Below are 19339 nucleotides of genomic sequence, written 5' to 3'. Positions count from 1 at the left end.
ACATTTATAGACTAAAACAAACTAACATACACAACTTACACACCAGCTTATGTATTTGATGACATCTGTTTGTTACCTCCCCTTGTTCCTGGTATCTTGGACAAAACTTTCCTATTCATTGTTTTGTCAAACCATCTTATCATGTACTAGATTGGGGTGTATCTGTACTAGCTGGAATATAGTTACATAAATATCTAGTGCAAGAGTGGCCAACCCGTGGCTCTGGAACCACATGTGACTCTTCAGAAGTAATATGCAGCTCCCTGTATAGGCATCAATTGTATAGGCTAGAGCTAGGTGCCAACTTTCCATTGTACCGGGGGATGCTCACTGCTCAACCCCTGGCTCTGCCCCTCCACCCCATCCCGCCACCTCCCCTGATGCTGCCATGCCCTCACTCCTCCCCCTTCCCCTCCTGCATGCCATGAAACAGCTGATTGGGAAGTGTGAAAGGGAGAGGGAGGTGCTGATCCACGGGGCTGCCTGTGGCCGGGAGGCACTGGGAGTGGGAGGGGAGACGGGGGCTGATGGCATATTACTGTGGCTCTTTGGCGATGCACATTGGTAAATTCTGGCTCAGGTTGGCCACCTGTGATCTAGTGCCTAGGACACTAGCCACAACTCTACCAAGTTCATGTACTGGACAGTGAACTTGTAAGCATATGCTTCAATGCATGGCCTGAGTTTGGTTCACAGCCTCTGACTCACAGGTGAGCACCCCAACCATTGGGCTAATAAGGTGGGCTCCTCCACCTTCTGTTGCTGTATTGTGAATCTAACTGTCTTGGTTTTTTTCCCTGGCCAAAACTATTTGGTGAATTTGTGTTAATTTGCAAATAGGTTCAGGCCAACCGTAACTGCATTGTCTGGCAAATCAACGATGGATCTAAAAATGTTTGCCCAGTTCTACCCAGGTCCTCTCTTCACCAGAGGGCGAAAGGCAAGGCAAGAAAAACACAGAGTAATGATCTCAGGAGAGGAAAGGGGTTCTAGATGGCTGGATGGGGTACAGGTGAGAAGGAAGCAGTCAGACAAAGGAATTAAGGTGCCTTATCCCAAGCCTGAGCTTCAGATACCCAAAGGCCAGTAGGGAGTTCATACTCAGCTGCAAATGTTAAAAACTTCTTTCAGGAGAGTCCTCCTAAATCTCCCGGGGTGAGTCTGTTCTGTGCCCTCTGGCTGGCAAACATAAGGGTTATGCATAGACTCACTCACCGAGCCTGTTTTTAAAATATATATTTAGCATTGCAGTGGTCTCTCCCTAAGCAACCCCACACACAGCAGATGTCCCAGAAGCTAAACATAACTCCTGCGGCCCTCTCATCATCAGCCAAGACTCTCCACGTTCAAGGAGTTGGTGATAGGGCAGTTTTCATGCCTCCCATCACCCCATCAGTTAGCCTAAATCTCACTGCCCTTGGGAAGCTCCTAATCCCTGGAAACTGATTTGTGTGCCAGGTGTAATTGAGACCCTAAGATGTGTCATGCCCCAAATCCCACAAATGGCAGAGGTTGGTGAGGACAGCACATGGCTGTTCAGTACCTTGAAACTGTGCGGATAGCATACCTGCAGGTCCTGAAACCAATACTGAGCAAAAATGTCTGTCTGTGGTGAGCAAAGGAGTTTCTCTGTCCCTCATAATAGGTGCTAGAATCCAGAGGCTTTTAAGCAGCTCAAAATAGGCAGGGGACTGCAGGAAGAGAAAGGCATGTCCTTAGCACAATTAACGCTATGCAGGATAAATGTATTCTATCACCGTCTCTGCCACAGAGCCGCTCTGTGATGCTGGGCAAGTCACACAACCCAAAACTTTCCCAGGTGGCCACTAACTGTGTGTTCCTCATCTTCTGGGTGCCCAGTTTGAGAGAAGCAAGGCTCAGGAACTGATAGTTGCAAGCAAAGTTGTTGGGAGCTGCTGCTTCGGTACCGCTGTTGGGGCTGAGGCAGGGTGATGTGCAGGGTTAGCAGACAGCCAGGCCAGAACTCTAACACTGCCGCTGCTGCTGACTCCCTGTGTGGCCAGGTCCCTTTGTCTCTCTGTCGCAGGTTCCCAAGCTGTAACGTGAGGCTTTGAATATATAAAGCACTGTGAAGCACACTGAAAAATCGGAGGTGTCTCCGATTGGATTTTGGTTGTAATCTCTCTGGGTCTCCGTTCCCTGTTTACAAAATCCCTCCATACTTCCTAAGAGGGTTGTGAAGAGAGGCCCCCAGAGAGTGTGAGGAGAAAAATCATTCTGCATGGAGGGCAGGGTTTGCATGTTATGCAGGAAGTAAAGTTGGGGGCTCACATTCAGGGCTGGATTAAGGTTCTGAGGGGCCTAAGGCTAATGGGAGGGAAGGGCCTAAGTATGAATGACATATTGCAAAAAAATGTTGAAGTCATCAAATATTTTTCTACATACATATTTACATATTATTTATTTATGTAAAATTAAGTTTATTCTACTCTCATGACACTCAGTTCTCCAAACAGCTACTTTTGAGTATGAGGTAGCGCGAGGGATGCTACACTGTCCTTCTCTTAGGCCTCCTTCCTCCTAGGTGGTGGAGAGCTCATCTGTATGAGGGTGAATGCTGCAACATTCCCCGTCCTGCTCACCTCTTTCAACCTGGTGCTTCTACCCTCAGCTCTCCACCTGGCACAGTGCAAAGCTGAGCCCTGCAGGTGTTTCCCCCAAGCTATGGCCTCTACAGCCTCTCTCGCTCTGACTGCAGTCTGGGAGGCAGCCAGCTTTTATTATATAAAAGAAAACCACTCTGGTGTAAAATCCACTGAAGTAGAGGAAGTAGTGATGGGAAAATTACATTGGGTTGTGGTGTATTTTTGTGTTGTCTTGCCTTGAAAGCTGCCTCCCAGTGTTGCACTGGCTGAGGACAGTGAATTACTGTTTTCACATTGAACCCAAATATTATTTGTGGGATGATATCCAGTTTATGTCGTTAATCTCCAGTGATTCACCCCTTCAGGCCATTCTGTCACCAAGCTCTTCTGCAGTTACAATAATAGAATAGAATCGTAGGAGTAGAAGGGACTCTGAGAGGTCGTTTCTAGTTCGGTCTCCTGCACTCATGGCAGGACTAAGTATTATCTGTTCTAGAATGTGTGATCAGCAGCTCTGACATAGGTTTTTTAAGCATAAGTTCTGTGTGGACCAGCCCAGTTTGTATTTGTATATATTAAGCTTCTGTATGAAAAAGGTAACAGCTAGCAGTGACATAGATCTTTAGATCGTTGCCCAGTCATAATATTTAGCACTTTTGTACTACATGAGCTCTTCAAAATCACTGTACAAACATTAAACAAACTTAATCTAAAGCCTTTCAGCTTTCGAGTGACTAGGAGTTGACAAAACAGAGCTATTCCCTGTTGTGTTCTCTGCCCCCTGCCCCCTCCCCCCCCGAACAAAAAGACTTCACAGAAAATCAGCATCAACCAAGGCTGCTGTAGTGACACCCTGGTTACATCAGGTCTGGTGTTTGTTTAAGGCTGCTGTGGAATGAAAGGAATCCTGTTTGATTTGCATGTGTAAATCAAGCAAACCTTAATTATTTTTTTCCCTTGAAGTGCTCAGAGTTTAGGGGAGGAAAGTGAATTAAATTCTGTTTATACCAGGTGTGAAAAAGCAGAAGGGACCAAAATCTATTCTTGTGCAAAAAATCTGTTCTTGAAGTCAGTAAAGCTACACAGGTGTAACTGTCAGCAGGAATCGGCCTGTGTTCTCATTCCCTTCTCAAATCACATTCCACGCTCACCCAACATTTTCTGTTTGGGAAAGAAGTTAGTTTGAGTTGAGGCAGAAAAATGAGGACTAACTTCAGGTTTATTTAGCTTTAAGTTTTTGGAATGAAACCTAAAAGAAATCAAATGTGAGGTACACTTATGATGGATTTAATGGACAGAACCTGCCTTTAGCCTATTCGGCCAGTCTTTCTATCATAGCCTGCTAAGAAGTGGATTTAAAATCCTTGAGGGAGCAGGGAGGGAGAAACCTACAACATTGTGTGTTGAGCTTCCTCCAGTGCTTTTGCAGCCCCTTGAAAATACAAAGATATGTTGGCCTGTGGAACTAGGCTGAGTGTAAGGAAAGGACTTGGTTGCCTGTGCATCCCAGTACAGAAAAATACATCAGAGAAAAAAATTGGCTTTCTTTGATTTTTAGTACAGTTCAATACAGTATTGAACACAGTGCATCATACATCTGAAGCCCCTTAATGGAAGATTCTGTAAAAGTTAAAGTACTGGTATCCAGAATGGGATGTTTTGTTTTGTTTTTCTTACAAATGTGTGGGAATATGTGGGAACATCATCAGATTTCTTTTGGCCCAATCCTCCAATTTATCTAGGTCCCTCTGTATACTATCCCTACCCTCCAGCGTATCTACCACTCCTCCCAGTTTAGTGTCATCTGCAAACTTGCTGAGAGTGCAATCCATGCCATCTTCCAGATCATTAATGAATATATTGAACAAAACCGGCCACAGGACCGACCCTTGGGGCACTCTGCTTGATACCGGCTGCCAACTAGACATGGAGCCATTGATCACTACCCTCTGAGCCCGACGATCTAGCCAGCTTTCTATCCACCTTATAGTCCATTAATCCAGCCCATACTACTTTAAGTTGCTGGCAAGAATACCGTGAGAAACCATATCAAAAGCTTTACTAAAGTCAAGGAATCACATGTCCACTGCTTTCCCCTCATCCACAGACCCTTCTATCTCGTCATAAAAGGCAATTAGGTTAGTCAGGCATGACTTGCCCTTGGTGAATCCATGCTGACTGTTCCTGATCGCTTTCCTCTCCTCTAAGTGCTTCAGAATTGATTCCTTGAGGACCTGCTCCACAATTTTTCCAGGGACTGAGGTGAGGCTGACTGGCCTGTAGTTCTCTGGATCCTCCTCCTTCCTTTTTCTAAAGATAAGCGCTACATTAGCCTTTTTCCAGTCATCTGGGACCTCCCCCGATCGCCATGAGCTTTCAAAGATAATGGCCAATGGCTCTGCAATCACATCCGCCAACTCCTTTAGCACCCTCTGATGCAGTGCATCCAGCCCCATGGAATTGTGCTCATCCAGCTTTTCTAAACAGTCCTGAACCACTTCTTTTTCCACAGAGAGCTGGTCCCCTCTTTCCCATGCTGTGCCACCCAGTGCAGTTGTCTGGGAGCTGACCTTGTTTGTAAAGACAGAGGCAAAAAAAGCATTTGAGTACATTAGCTTTTTCCACATCCTCTGTCACTAGGTTGCCTCCCTCATTCAGTAAGGGGTCTACGCTTTCCTTGATTTTCTTCTTGTTGCTAACATACTGCTAACTTAAAGCAGTTTCAAGATGGCCCCAGAAGGTGGGCAATTGCGGGCTAACCTGCTCCCAGGGAAAGTTTCTTCTTAACCCCGTGAGTTAGAGGCCAGTTCACGCTGTGGACTGGGAGGATTATATAGTGTTGGTTTGGAAATAATCTTAACTCTGATGTGATTGTGGATGTTTTCATTAGTCATAGAAATGTCCAAGCCTTTTTAGCTTCCTGCTAAGCTCTTGTACCAAATGGTTTCCTTTATTAGCTTTGTGTTTGCTACAGGCTCTGGAAGTCATGTGGGGTATAAACGAATAACTGCAGCTTGCTTTGCTCTAATCCTGCTCCTGCAGCCCCGGGCCCACGGGAGTCAGATCCCTGCTGGCAGCTGTTGGTTCAGGCAGCCATGCCAAGCCTGCATTGTCTGCCATTGCTTCATGTTTTCTGCCATTGTGTTGCTTTGACATCAGTCAGTGTGGCTTTTGTCCTGTTACCCTTTGCTGCCTCTGTGCCAAATCCTGGCTCTATTGGCATGTAAGTGGGGGGAGAGGACGGGGCAGGAAGTGTTTGGGGGAGAGGAGAGAAGGCGGGGGATATATGAGGGTGGGGTGTGGGGGGAAGCATGTATCTGTGGGAGGTATGTGAGTGGAGGAGAGGATGGGACAGGGCATGTTTGGGGGAGGATGTAAGTGTTGGGAGGGGACGGGGGCAGGGAGTGTTTGACGAGGATGTGAGTGGGGGAGGGGAAGCTGGGTGTGTTGGGGGAGGATGTGGGGTGGGCAGGGGAGGCATGTTTTTCTGGGGAGCATTGGGAGGGGGCAGGGTGAGTGATGTGAGTGTAGTAGGAGTGATGGGAAAGGGAGAGGAGACCGCATGTGTGTGTGTTTGGGGGCGGGTGTGGGGAAGGGCTATATGATTTGGGGTTGTGTATGTTTGAGAAAGCAGAGAAGGAGTAGCCTGTGTATGGGTTTGCTGGGGCCATCAGGGTCTTGAGACCATCAGTCTGGAGCTCGGAAACTTACGAAGAAAATGCTATGATGGAACTTCCCTTTTCGTTTGGGGGTTCTGTAAAGCTGAAGAAATGGCCAGGCTGGGACACAATGCCCCTTTGAGAATATTTTGCTGGATCTGAAATCTTCATATAAACACTGCTAATAGTTTGAGAGTTTAACCCATTTATTGATTCATTTAAATGCTTTTCAGCTTGCTGTGAAGTTAAATGCAAATTTTCCCTGTTTCTCCTGCTGGTCAGCAGTTGGTGGGGATGGCGCATAGCCCAAATCTGCAGGAAATCTCCTGCTGTAATCTCCAGCAAGAAGCTTTCAGAGCAATGTTTCAATTGGCCATGGGTCATGTCTGAGCCAGAACCCTTTTGTTTCATGGCTCTGGACCTGGCCCATATTACAAATAAGCAATGTTTGGTTTTGCTTTGGGTCTGTTTTTTTTTTTTCTTTAACTTTTTGGCTGAGGTTTGGCAGCCATCCCTGCAGACAGAGGCAGATATCCACTGCTGGCAGGAGATGCAGAGACAGGCAGGGCTATTCTCTTTCCCTGCTGGGTGCAAGGCAGGGTCCATTTTGGGCGGGGGTTATTTTTAGTAGAGCTTTTTTCGGAAGCATCGTGGCCCCTAAATTTCATTTCCATTTTTATCCTAGTTTCCATTGTTTACCGTAGATTGTTGAACATCATTGCCCTGTAGCAGCATCTGCTGTGAGAGGTGGGAGTGAAACAACTGCACATTCTGCTCCAGCTGTTCCCTGCTGAAGCTGGCTACCAAAGCAGCATTGTATAAAACAGCCCTGCCGTGCCCCTCCATCATGCCCTTCCTCTCCTTTTCCCTTAGGTGCTAATAGAGCTCTTATTCTATAGGGGAACAGCTCATAGAAACAGCATGATACTAAATATCCCCCGGAGAACCTATGCACCATTATCCATTCGGCATGCTTTTTTATAGAGAGATAAAAATAGACATAAATCTAAAGCCATAGAAACATATACCCTCCCAGCCTAAACCCCAGAGATCTTGCTACAGGTAACAATTATTATGCATTTATAGTATGTGTAATTTAAAATATATAGACTTCAAAAAATGCTACCACTTGGAAGCTGTCAAGCCAATGACTGTTACACTACTCTAGTCTTTGGCTGGTGCAGTTAAATAGGATGGCTGAATATCTAATTCATGGTGACTGTCGTTACAGAGATGGAGGCACTTACACTATGTAAAACTAAAAGGCATTTTCAGGTGTGTCCCCAAGTGCAGGTGTAAACTGGATTTCAGGGGAGCATCTTTATCACTAAAAGCCATTGGAAGAGCTGCCGGATCTCAGGGAGTTAGGGTCACTTCCCTCCATTTCTGTATATGAAGATAAACATTCATGGATCTAATAATTCAAAACAAGATTGTGGTCAAACAGAATTAGCTAAACCTTCATGTCACTTTGTTATGGTTAGGAATCACTTTCACCAACAAAAGAAACTTTGAATCAACTCTGTAGCATCCTCCCTGCCCTCCAAAACTGAAACATACTCCAGTGACAGAAAGAATATTTCCTTAGGGTAGCCTTCCTGGCAAAGCATTTTCTTCTTCTTTTATTAGGGCATAATTAAAAGGACACTGTAGAAGGTAGTTTTTTGTCAAACAAACAAAAACGGATCATCATTAACTCTTTATCTTGAATTCAGTATGATAATACATGGTTGAGGAAGAGGCATTATTGGTCCTACTTTGGGCATCCAAGATGGATTATATTTTGTACGTTATTCATTGGTACCCAACAGCGTGCTTTCCTCATGTTCCTCACTGAAAAGACACAGCAGAGCTTTTCACCTGAAAATGAATATTCCTTCCTCACCTGAGTATATGAGTATGTGTGTGAGAGAGAGAGAGAGAGAGATCTGATTCATCTTAAAATCACAATGTAGTTCATATTTTAAACAATGAATACAACAGTGTGTAAGGCTTGTCATAGGAGTACTTTTAAAGAGAGGTTTTTGTAACTCTTTCTGGCACATTGGATCTGTTTCTGTTCATAAAGTGCCTCTCTCCTTTCCATTGGAAACAGTTTCTCTAGAGGTCAGTTCAGTGCTCAGAGCTGAAGATGAAGTAAATAGTCGGGTTCGTTCACTTTTTCCTCTTCCTGTACATGTTGAGCACTTGCCACCCTGCTGTCTGTTTTTCCTTGCCAAGGTTCAGTTCTAATTATGTTGATTTTCTTCAGCCCACCCCCTCCTGGAAGCTTATTAGGGTGAATATTTTTATTTATTATCATTTCGCCCAGCTCCTGCCAGCATTTCCAATTACTCTCGCCGCTTCCTTGTAATTGTCTTTCTGTAATGGCTCTGAAACAATTGCGCTAAATGAGGTGTCTCCGGCAAGATGAGAGTTTCACTTCATTAAAGGCTAATGTATTCTCAGCTCCAGCTCTGTGGGGCTGGCTTGGAAAAGAGACATTTAAACTGCTTCTTTTATTTTATAGAGACCAACTTTCAATGGTAGAAGATTCTTGTGTGTGTGTGTGTGTGTGTGTGTGTGCACGCATACACTCTGGTTATAATTTAGGGAAAGTTTATGAAAGACCAGCCACTTCTTGGTGGTTATCATGAGGGCTTTATCTTCTGTTTGGAATGGTTTATATAAAGGAAAAGGCATTTGCCCTAATGAGGAGGGGGCTGGTAATTTGACATGCTCCTTCAGTTTCTTTGGTGACTGCTTGGCTGGCAGGTATAGAACATACCACAGGCCCAGCGGGCCTAATTTAGTCAGTATTTGTGCAGTAGCCTGACAGTCCTTGAATTTACACAATGAAATAGGCTGATTCATAAAAAGAGTTTTTAGGTTGTTTTCCATCACACATCTACTTTGTGGAATGGAACTTTTCAGAGTGGTGAAAGCTGATTGGCTGGAGCTGATGTGAAGGGAGGGAGTTATAATTCATTCCGGTATTGTTCACCTCAAAACTCATGAGTTATGGCCCCCAAAATCATGAGATTGGGTTTAAAATCATGAGCTATAAAAAATCCCAACAAATGTTGAGGTCTTTTCATTTTGCCTTCTGCTTTTGGAGGTGCGCTTCAGATCACACTTTTGGAAGAGATGCTTTAGCCAAGAACAAGTTGTTGGGCTCAGTACTGGAGAAAAGTGGGTGAAATTTAATAGTCTGTGATATATAGGAGATCAGACTAGATGATCTAGTGCTCCCTTCTGGCCTTTAACAGTATGAACTCTTAAACCCTACGAAACCTGTATTTTCAAGCTTTTCTCCACAACTATGAGGGCTGGAAGTTTTTTAAAAAAGAAAAGAAATGAAAGCTGAGATTTTCACCTAATCACTTGGCTCCAGGAGCTGGGTCTTTGGGTAAAAGACCAAATATTAGGAAACTCACAATAAAATCGTAAAGAGTTGGCAACAAAAATCCACAAACAATTTTGCAACTTGGCTTTCTCTTCTGCATGGAAGCACTGTCTGTTTTGCTCCCATTGAAGTATAACCAACTGAGTGTGTGCACACTACTCCCCCAGCATAGGTGTCAGGTGTGCCATTGCATCCACAACAGGGCTGCTTTCCATCAATTCAGGCAGAGTGACTGTCATGTCTGACAGCTGTCAGAGGGATTTTCTACACATCCGAGGTTCCACTGGTTTAACTTAACTCCGTTTTTTATGCAATTTCGTTAAATTAGTGCAAGAGATTGTTATTTCAGTTTAAGACTGGTTTATTTCTGGCTCTTTTAGGACAGTAAGGGATTGATTTAATCCAAGTCAGTATGAGCCACTCTTAGACCTGGTCCACACTACAGCGTTAAATCGATTTAAACAGCGTTAAATCGATTTAACGCTGTACCCGTCCACACTACAAGTCACTTTAAATTGATTTTAAGGGCTCTTAAAATCGATTTCTGTACTCCTCCCCAACGAGAGGAGTAACCCTAAAATCGATATTACTATATCGATTTAGGGTTAGTGTGGACGGAAATTGAAGTTATTGGTCTCATTCTTTTACTGAGCTACCCAGAGTGCACCGCTCCGGAAATCGATGGTAGCCTAGGACCATGGACGCACAGCACCGAATTAATGTGCCCTAGTGTGGACGCGTAAAATCGATTTTATAAAACCAGTTTTATAAAACTGGTTTTAATAATTTCGATTTTATGCTGTAGTGTAGACGTGGCCTTAAACTAAGATGTCTACACTGGTTTAACTCAATCTGGTTACAGTACCTTTAGTTAAACCAATACAAGTCTGGATACAAATAAGAGCTCCCTTAGCTAGCAAATGTCCGTAATTCCCCAGCTGAAAATCCTCCTTCTGTCACTCCCATCCAGTAAATCCCTCTCCATGAGAAATGCTCCTTCAGCTTTTCCCCCATCTGCTACGAGCCCCAAAATAAACTCAGCTCCACTAGCGCTCAGCTGCTGAGCCATGTGTGGGTCTTGGGCTGGGATTCATTTTTGACCCCATCATGGTGCTCCCACAGTATCCTCCTTTCCCCTGGCTATGCGCCCCCACATAAGCTGCCCTTCACAGTATATAGACTTCAAGCGATGCCCCTTGGCTCTGGCTCTGCAGTTCTGAAGCTGATGACCCATCTCTGAGAGACCAGCTGCAGATTCTGCTCTGATGATCCTCTTGCAGTTCTCCAGAGCATGTGGCTCATCAGGGTGACTGTGGGTGCAGATCCAAGAAACCAGGGTCACAGGCTCTTGTGCTGTAATGCTGGCACTGGAAGCATCACTTGAGATGGAGGGAAGCATATGTGGAGGAGCAGGGCTAGGAAGGGGTGTCATGGCCAGGGGATGCTTGGCTAGGGGTGTGGGATGTCTGTAGGAGAGGCAGGCTGAGCAGATTACCAGCTGAAGACTTGCAGCACTGTGGGGTGTGCAGGCATTTCCAGGGGAAAGTAATGTGTCGAAGGTGACAGATATCAGCTGATAGGGCATTAACTATGCCAGTGTGTTGTACACCACTGATGGAGTTGTCACTGATCCGGGCTACTGCAGTTCTTCCTCTTATTACATTTTTGGGTGAGTTACATCGATTTCTGCTTCCCCAACAATCAGTGAAGCAATTTTGTGTGGACACTGAGAGCAAACTATAGTTACACTGGTATAGAAGTGTAAGTGAGAGAAGAATCAGGCCAAAGTGCTGTTCAATCAACTGAGTGTAAAAAGTCAGTGCAATTTATCCGGTGTAGCCACGGTCTTAGGAAGTGCACCTCAGTTTGACATGCCCATCACATTGCAATCTCTTCTCACAAAGGGACACAAGAGTTACATTTTCTTTATATGAATGTACGTGGAAAACAATTTTCAGGCTCAAAGACAATATTAGTTTAGTGATTAAGCTACATTCCTTCCATGTGGCAACAGAAGTAGTGCAGCGACCAACTCAGTTGTTTGTTTTGGGATTTGTGAAGGAGGAGAGTGGATGTGAGGCAGAGTGGGAGAGAATGGAGAAGGAAAGATGGGGACCTGGAGCGGAAGTGGGCCAGCTGCAGTTGGAAGGAAGATAGGCCTGGGAGTAGGACTCACTCTGTACATCTCTAGGCCCCCAGCACGGAAGCTCTAAGCTCACTTGCAGCTCATGAGATGCAGGCCTTGAATGGAAAGCTGGATTCCTTGCTAGCAGGGGACAGGGTATCTGGGCCAGAGAACAGCAGCCACCAAGGAGCAATGACAGCTGGGAGAACATCAAATATGGCCCCATTGACAGGATCCTGTATCTGTGGAATGGGGTCAGCTGCTTTCTTTCCTCACAGACCTTTAAGATTATTCATCCTTTCACAGCCTGCCTGCAAGGGAGGCCATTGGGTCCAAAGGAGCAGAGGGAACTCACTGGAAGATTGATGGCCTTTATCTGGATGACAGGATGAAAGTAGTCCCCTCCCAAGATGTCGGTATACCTCTCTGCCCCCTAGCGAATGTTACCCATCCTTTCCCTTATCCTCCCCAGGAGTGAGCCCCATCCCTGCTCAGCATCCAAGGCAGGCCTAGGCCTGGAGGGGTTTTGGTTGTCAGTTCACTGTTTTGGTTTTTCTAATATATATATTTTAAATCTACATATAGAACACCACATATGATAAAATTAGAATGCTGTGTGATCAATACAGTTACCTATAGCCACAACTCCTTCCCACTAAATCTGTCTCTATGAGGCCTTTTTAACATTCCAAAAAAAAACCTCAAACCCCCCCAGCAATTTCAAATAGCTGCCATTTTTTTAGTCAAGCTGCCAGAAAAATGTTTCCTCTTTCTCCCCACAGATGTAGAGTTTTCCTCCCCAAATTATCCCTGCCAGAGGCCTAGGATGTGTAAGATTCAGACCTTGGTGAATAAAAGCTTTTCTGCTTATAACAATACTGTGGTTTTAACGTCTGATGTTTTCCAGCTTTGGAGTGCTGGAAATGGAGATTAGTGATATAAGGGATGGGATATTGTTACACAACACTGCACCATAGAGAAATCCGCAGATCCTTGGCATCACCAAAATTTAAAGAGACAGACACACCCTTCATAGCTACAACCATGCAATCCCCCAGCCAGAGCCACATAAACCACATTAGGATCTGGCTGCAACCTTTACTGTTAGAACTGTGCCCATGTAACCCACAATGGCAGAGTCTGACTATTTGTCCCGATATAGTGGCTGGACCACATAAGAGGATAAGACTTTACTGAACTGCCTGCTAATGGAATTACTCTAATTCAAGCAGTAGAGGCTCATACTTTTACACTGTTGGTCTGAGATTCAAATTCCATTGTCGGCCTAAGTGGCATCATTATACACGTACAATTAGTTTGTGTGCATGTGATGGGAAAACTAATTCTAAAGCTGGCCTCAGCCTGTGATATTACTACCTCATTTCCTAACTGTCATGCTATTGGCCAAAGCCTAACCAAGGGGGCCCGGAAAGAAAAGGTTTAAGATGTTCTAAAAAGTCCCTGGTCCTGCCAGCCTGTCTTCACCTAAATCCACATGCTCCTTCTGCCCACTGTATGGGAGAATCAAGGGCATGTATTTATGATGATGGTAACTAAATAATCTGGGTAGAGGATTGGAGGTCGATTGTGCTAGCAGTTGTACAAACAGATAAAAAGACACTCCCTGCCCAAAAGAGTTTACAAACTAATTTTAAGAAAACTGAGCAAGTAGTGAATGAAGCACTTTACCCGTTAGTACTATTTTGCAGGTTCAGCTTAGTTAAAAGAAGTTGGATTGTCGTTCTGAGGCCAGCTGCCTATGTGTGAACTCTGCCTTTTCTTCTATGTGGAATTACGGCATTTCTTTGCCTAAAATAATTATAATGACTATTATAAAAAGCCTTTTGTGTTAATAAATGTTTTATTTGCCTGTCAGCCAAGGGTAGCTTTTTTAGCTGAAACTTCAAGGGTCCTTAGATATTATTTTTGTTTCCAAATCAGATATTATTTCGGTGTAGATCTTGTTTTAAAAAAAGGTTTTCATCCTGTGATTTTTTCCCCCCAACCAGCCCATGTTTCCCTCCTTTTCACTCTTCACTTGGCCAATTGGGATTTTAATGCAGAATTCTTAAGCTTAAGGAGACTTAAGTACAGGCTTAAAGTTAAGCACGTGCTTAAGTATTTTCTGAATAGAGATGGTCTTAAGCACGTACTTAAAGTGAAACATGTGCTCAATTGCTTTGCTGAGCAGGGGCCATAGGGCCCAACCGGACAACCTTGATTCGTGTTTAGTAGTACTTACCCCTGCAATCCTATTGAATTCAATGGATCTATTAAAATGAGTAACTGCTACTCAGTCTGAGTAAGAGTTGCAGAACTGGGCCCTTAGATACTGATAGTGATATTCAGCACCTCAGTAAGTTTTTACATGAAAACCATTAAAAAGAAATTACGTGTAAAAAGAAAAATATCTACTAATATTGGTCCAAATATTGGGGTATTGTGGGCCCAGGGAGCTGGTTGTACATACAAGCTCCTTTTTCCTTTCCTTCCAGAGGAAGCCCCACCAAGTCTCTCTGCTTGTTCGTCCATAGCAGCAGCTTGATCTGCACTTACACCGGGAGTCAACATGTATAATGTAAGGAAAATGTGTTCTTTTGTGTGTTCCTGGCCTCCTCTTCTTCCCTCCCACTCACTACACAGATGCGCCCCAGCACACCCTAGTATCATATATCTTTGTTGCCATTAAAAAGGAAAATTTAAATTCCTTTACAATGGTATTTGTGGTGGGATTTCCCTTCCCCACTAGCTGAGTTGCATGAGGGTGAGGCTAGAGGAATGGGAAGTGAAAGCTCTGGGGAGTGATGCTACCTGTCGCTCCCTCTAGAAGAGGCAAATGCTGCTGGGTGAGGGCTTGGACTGGGCTTTATGGAAGTTTATTGGATGTTTTAGACGATATGGGCTGCCTCATTCGTTCCAATATGCCTGATGCTACACTACATTTCTAGATAACTGAGCCCAAAATAAATTATTCCTTTATAATGGCAAATACAACACAGAAAAATCAAATAACTGGCTCCTACTTTTGCATAATTTAAAAATAATGAAAAGAATTAACTTAATATACTGTCTGTGTTTTGTTCTCACTTCACTCCCTAATTCTCTTTCTTTTCTCAGTTTTTCCCGATCTTTGTCAGCCTTTTCTTTCATATGTTTATAAGTATCTGTTCTCCGTCAGTCTCATTTTTTCTATTACAAACAAACAAAATATTTTGGTAAAGTAATTTTAATGTTGCAAAATAAGGTGCTCAGAAGATAGGAACAGCCCAGATATAAAATTGCCCGTGCAAGCTTCATTCTTCCCCCACCTGTCTATGCATTATGATACAGACTTTAAATAGACGATCCACAAGACCTCTGCCTCATTCAGCACACAGGATGGACAGTGCTTAGTGTATGCGGCAGCTGTTCAACAGATCTTTTCTTCTGTGCAGGAAGGTCCATCTTCCCTCACAATGGATCTTCAGCCTTTTTGCAGCTAGAGGACAGAACTAGATGTGTCTGTTCTGGGAAGAGGGGAGTAGCCTCACCCTGGAAGAGCTTAGCATTTTAGTTCTACCTCCTCAGCAACAGGCAGGCAGGGTCAGACCTTCATGCTAGGGGTAGAAAGGCTATTGTTTAGAATTATCTAATTGTTCAAGGGCAAATTGCTAGTATCCCTGATATCTGAAAACCCACAAAAGAGAGCAGATAGCAAGTACCTATCCAATCTCTGCTGTGGACAGGATGCCATAGAGAGAATTCCTCAACCAGAAAAGGGTCAGGAAATGTATTCGGTGCAGGGCGACTTTTCTCCTCGATAGATTGAAAGGAAGCTTACCTACACATTCCGATTCATCCAGCACATCACAGATTTCTCCACTTCCACTGGCTCCAAGGAGCATAGGTGTAATTTGACTTCTATATTTGGACGGCGGCTCCAGTCAGGCCAGTGGAGCCGTGTGGGTGGGGATGCGAGGGACAAATTCTGTGCTTGCTCACAGGGGCGCCATTTCAGATTTGGGGATGGGGTGCAACTTTAACCATGATTCCAGGGGCTATTTAGGCAACTGATTTTTTGCAGATAACTTAGAAATATCTGACAGGAGTATTGTATCCAGGAGCGGCACCAGGGTTTCTGGCGCCCTAGGCAGAATTTGGGGGGGGGGGGGCGGCATTTTGTATGCTCCCCCCGGGGTGCGTGGCAGCTTCTGGTTCTACTCCCATTGCACCGCCGAAGAAGGACCCTCCGCCGAAATGCCGCAGGCGACAGCAACTCAATTGCCTGCCGCTGTTTTCGGCAGTACATCGGCAGAAGGTCCTTCTTCAGCGGCGCAACTGGAGTGGAACCGGAAGCTCCCGCGTGCCCTGTGGGGAGTGCACAAAATGCCGCCCCCTGAATCCTGGTACCCTAGGCGACCGCCTAGGCTCGCCTAATGGAAGCGCCAGCCCTGATTGTATCTAATTCCTATATCAAGAAAGAAAATTAAATAAATATTAGACCCACTCAGCTCTAATGCTACTATGTTCTGACATCTTGTGTCAAGTAACTTATGGGACACTGGTTACATTTAAAATTGTAATTTATATTTTTACTCAGATACTCTTACTGAAGTCAGAGGGGACCATCGTGATTATCTAGTTTAGTGGTCCCCAACCTTTTTGTCTGGCTGGCGCCAGACAAAGGACCATGGCGGCGGTGGAGCACCCACCAAAATGTCAAATTTTGGCGGCATTTCGGCGGCGACGCCTCTCGATGACGTCATTTGTTGGCGGCAAGCAGCGTCATCGAGAGGCATTGCCGCAGAAATGCCGCAGAAATTCGGGGGCGACGCCTCTCGATGACGCCGCTTGCGGGACCCCTGATTTAGTTTAAACTCCTGCACATTGCAGGCCACTGAGCCTGACTCACCTACTCCTGTAATAGACCCATAACCTCTGGCTAAGTTACTGAAGTCCTCAAATCATGGTTTAAAAACATCAAGTTCCAGAGAATACACCATTGACACTAGTTTAAACCTGCAAGTGACCCGTTCCCCATGCTGGTGAAAACTCTCTGCCAGTCTGACCTGGGGAAAAAATCCTTCCTGACCCCAAATATGATGATTAGTTAGACCCTGAGCATGTGGGCAAGACCCACCAGACAGATACCTGGGAAATAAATATTTGTAGTAACTCAGAGCCCTCCCCATCTAGTGCCCTATCCTCAGCCATTGGGAACTTTCCTGTCATACCATCCCCTCCATAAACTTATCAAGCTCAGCCTTGAAACCAGCTAGGTTTTTTGCTTTGGGAGGCTGCTCCAGAATTTCACTCCTCTGATGGCTAGAAACCTTTGCCTAATTTCAAGCCTAAACTTGTTAATGGCCAGTTTATATGTATTTGTTCTGGGGTCCACACTGAAGCTTAAGTTAAATAATTCCTCTCCCTCCCTTGTATGTATCCATCTGATATATTTATAGAGAGCAATCATATCTCGCCTCAGCCTTCTATTGGTTGGGCTAAACAAGCCAAGCTCTTTGAGTCTCTTCTCATAAAGTAGGTTTTCCATTTCTCAGATCATCCTAGTAGCCCTTCTCTGCACCTGGTCCATTTTGAATTCACCTTGCTTAAACATGGGAGACCAGAATTGCACACAATACTCCAGATAAGGTCTCACTGGTGCCTTGTGAGGCAGATATACAGTGTGCTATGAGTCCTAAAATCTCATGGGTTAATTGTCAGCTGGGATAAGACCCAGCAAGCTCTCGTGCTGTCCATTGTACTCTCTGGGAACTCAAACACTCTTCAGCATGGAATGCTTCCCTTGAGGGTGATAGTCCAAACTGAGGGAAACAGTCCAATCAGCTGCCAGCACTGAGAAGATGTTGGTATGGGTTTCCTAGATACTCTGCCCTCTTTCAGAGATGCTCTGTGGTGATCCAAATATGAGACCTCAACAGCCTTTCCACATCAGTTCCATCTATTCTTTTCATTGATAGATAAAACTTTGAAGATCCATAGATTCCAAGGCCAGAAGGGACCGTTTCGATCATCTAGTCTGACTTCCTGTATAGCACAAGCCACAGACTTGCCCCCACAAAATTCTTAGAGCAGATCTTTAAAAAAAAAACTCCCAATCTTGGCTTAAAAATTGTCAGTGATGGAGAATCCACCATGACCCTTGGTTAATTGTTCCAATGGTTATTGACTCCCACTGTTAATATTTTACCTCTTATTTCCAATCTGAATTTGTCTAGCTTCAGTTTCTAGCTATTGGATTATACCAGATCTCTACTAGGTTGAAGAGGCCATTATTAAATATTTGTTACCTGGGTAGGTACTTATAGACAGTAATCAAGTCACTCCTTAACCTTCTCTTTGTTAAGATACCCCAGTTTGAGCTCCTTTAGTCCATCTCTGTAAGGCCTGTTTTTTAATATTCCTGTGGCTCTTCTATGACCCATCTCCAATTCTGTCAACATCCATCTTGAACTTCAGACACCAGAACTGGGCACAAGATTCCAGCAGCAGTGGCACCAGTGCCAAATACAGAGGTAAAATAACATCTGTACACCTACTAGAGCAGTGGTTCTCAAACTTCTGTAGTGATGATCCCTTTCACACAGCAAACCTCTGAGTGTGACCCCCCCACTTATAAATTAAAGAAAATACTTTTTAATATTTAACACTCTTATAAATGCTGGAGGTGAAGCAGGGTTTCTTCCCTTGTCTGCAAAGTGGGGATGGACTGTGACTCTCCTCACTTTCCGCATCTCCCATAAAATGATGTTTGTGTTAATAGAGACCCACTGCCTGCTGTTCAGATGCTGGCATGGCTAATGCCAGTCTGAGGTTTTCTTGAGAAACTCCCAGCCCACAGGCCATCTGAGGCCTGAGAACCTCCCTTATGTGGCCCACAGGGCTCCAGCAATTTTGGGGCTGGGTCTCTCCCTTGGCCCAGCCGGCCAACCTCAGGCGCCCCCCCCCCACCTGTCCCCTGGGCAATTTACAATGACCTGGGGCCCCGCCCACCACTGGCAGCACAGCAGAGCTGAGAGGCATCTGCCTGCTTGCTCCACGTGTCTGCTGGCCCCTGCCTATGGCCCCAGGGCGGGGCGGGGCTGTGCCTCCGCACATGGCCCCCGCCCTGAGTGCCCCTGCAGCCAAGGAAAGCTGTGAGGGCAGTGCCTGGGGGCAGCAGTACGGAGGTCCCCCAGCCCGCCACACCTTGAAGCCCCAGGTAAGCGCCCCACCCCCCGACCCCTCTCCCAGAGACTGCACTCTCACCCCCTTCCCTACACCCCCTTCCTGCCCCCAACTCCCTCCCAGAGCCTGCACCCCCTCTCCCTCCCCTCACACACCTCCAGCCCTCAACCTCCCTCACAGAGCCTGTACCCCTCCATTCCCACACACCCTCTCCTGCCCCCAACTCCCTCCGATAGTCTTTACTCTCTCCCCCTCCCCACACCCCCATGAAACCGCCAAACTCCCTCCCAGAGCCTGTATCCCACCCCTTCCCACACTCCTCCTCCTGCCCCCAACTCCCTTCCAGAGCCTGCACCCATCCCCACACACCCCCAGTCCCCAAACTCCTTCCCAGAGC

At 45.4% G+C, this 19339-nt stretch overlaps 1 protein-coding gene across 9 annotated transcripts in view; it reads left to right on the top strand.

Moving 5' to 3' along the window:
• Window positions 1-19339, top strand: part of PKNOX2 (PBX/knotted 1 homeobox 2) — a 623477-nt gene that overhangs the window by 122226 nt on the left and 481912 nt on the right. Inside the window, exon 3 of one of the 9 annotated variants that reach the window (XM_050921669.1) lies at window positions 14271-14353. The exons of the other annotated variants lie outside the window; for them this stretch is intronic. The gene's annotated coding sequence lies outside the window, so the exon portion shown is untranslated. The remainder of the gene's footprint in view (window positions 1-14270; window positions 14354-19339) is intronic. 9 annotated transcript variants of the gene reach the window in all.

The sequence above is a fragment of the Gopherus flavomarginatus genome, chromosome 13 (genome assembly GCF_025201925.1).
Source record: "Gopherus flavomarginatus isolate rGopFla2 chromosome 13, rGopFla2.mat.asm, whole genome shotgun sequence".
NCBI lineage: Eukaryota > Metazoa > Chordata > Testudines > Testudinidae > Gopherus > Gopherus flavomarginatus.
This window is presented reverse-complemented; position numbering and strand designations above follow the sequence as displayed.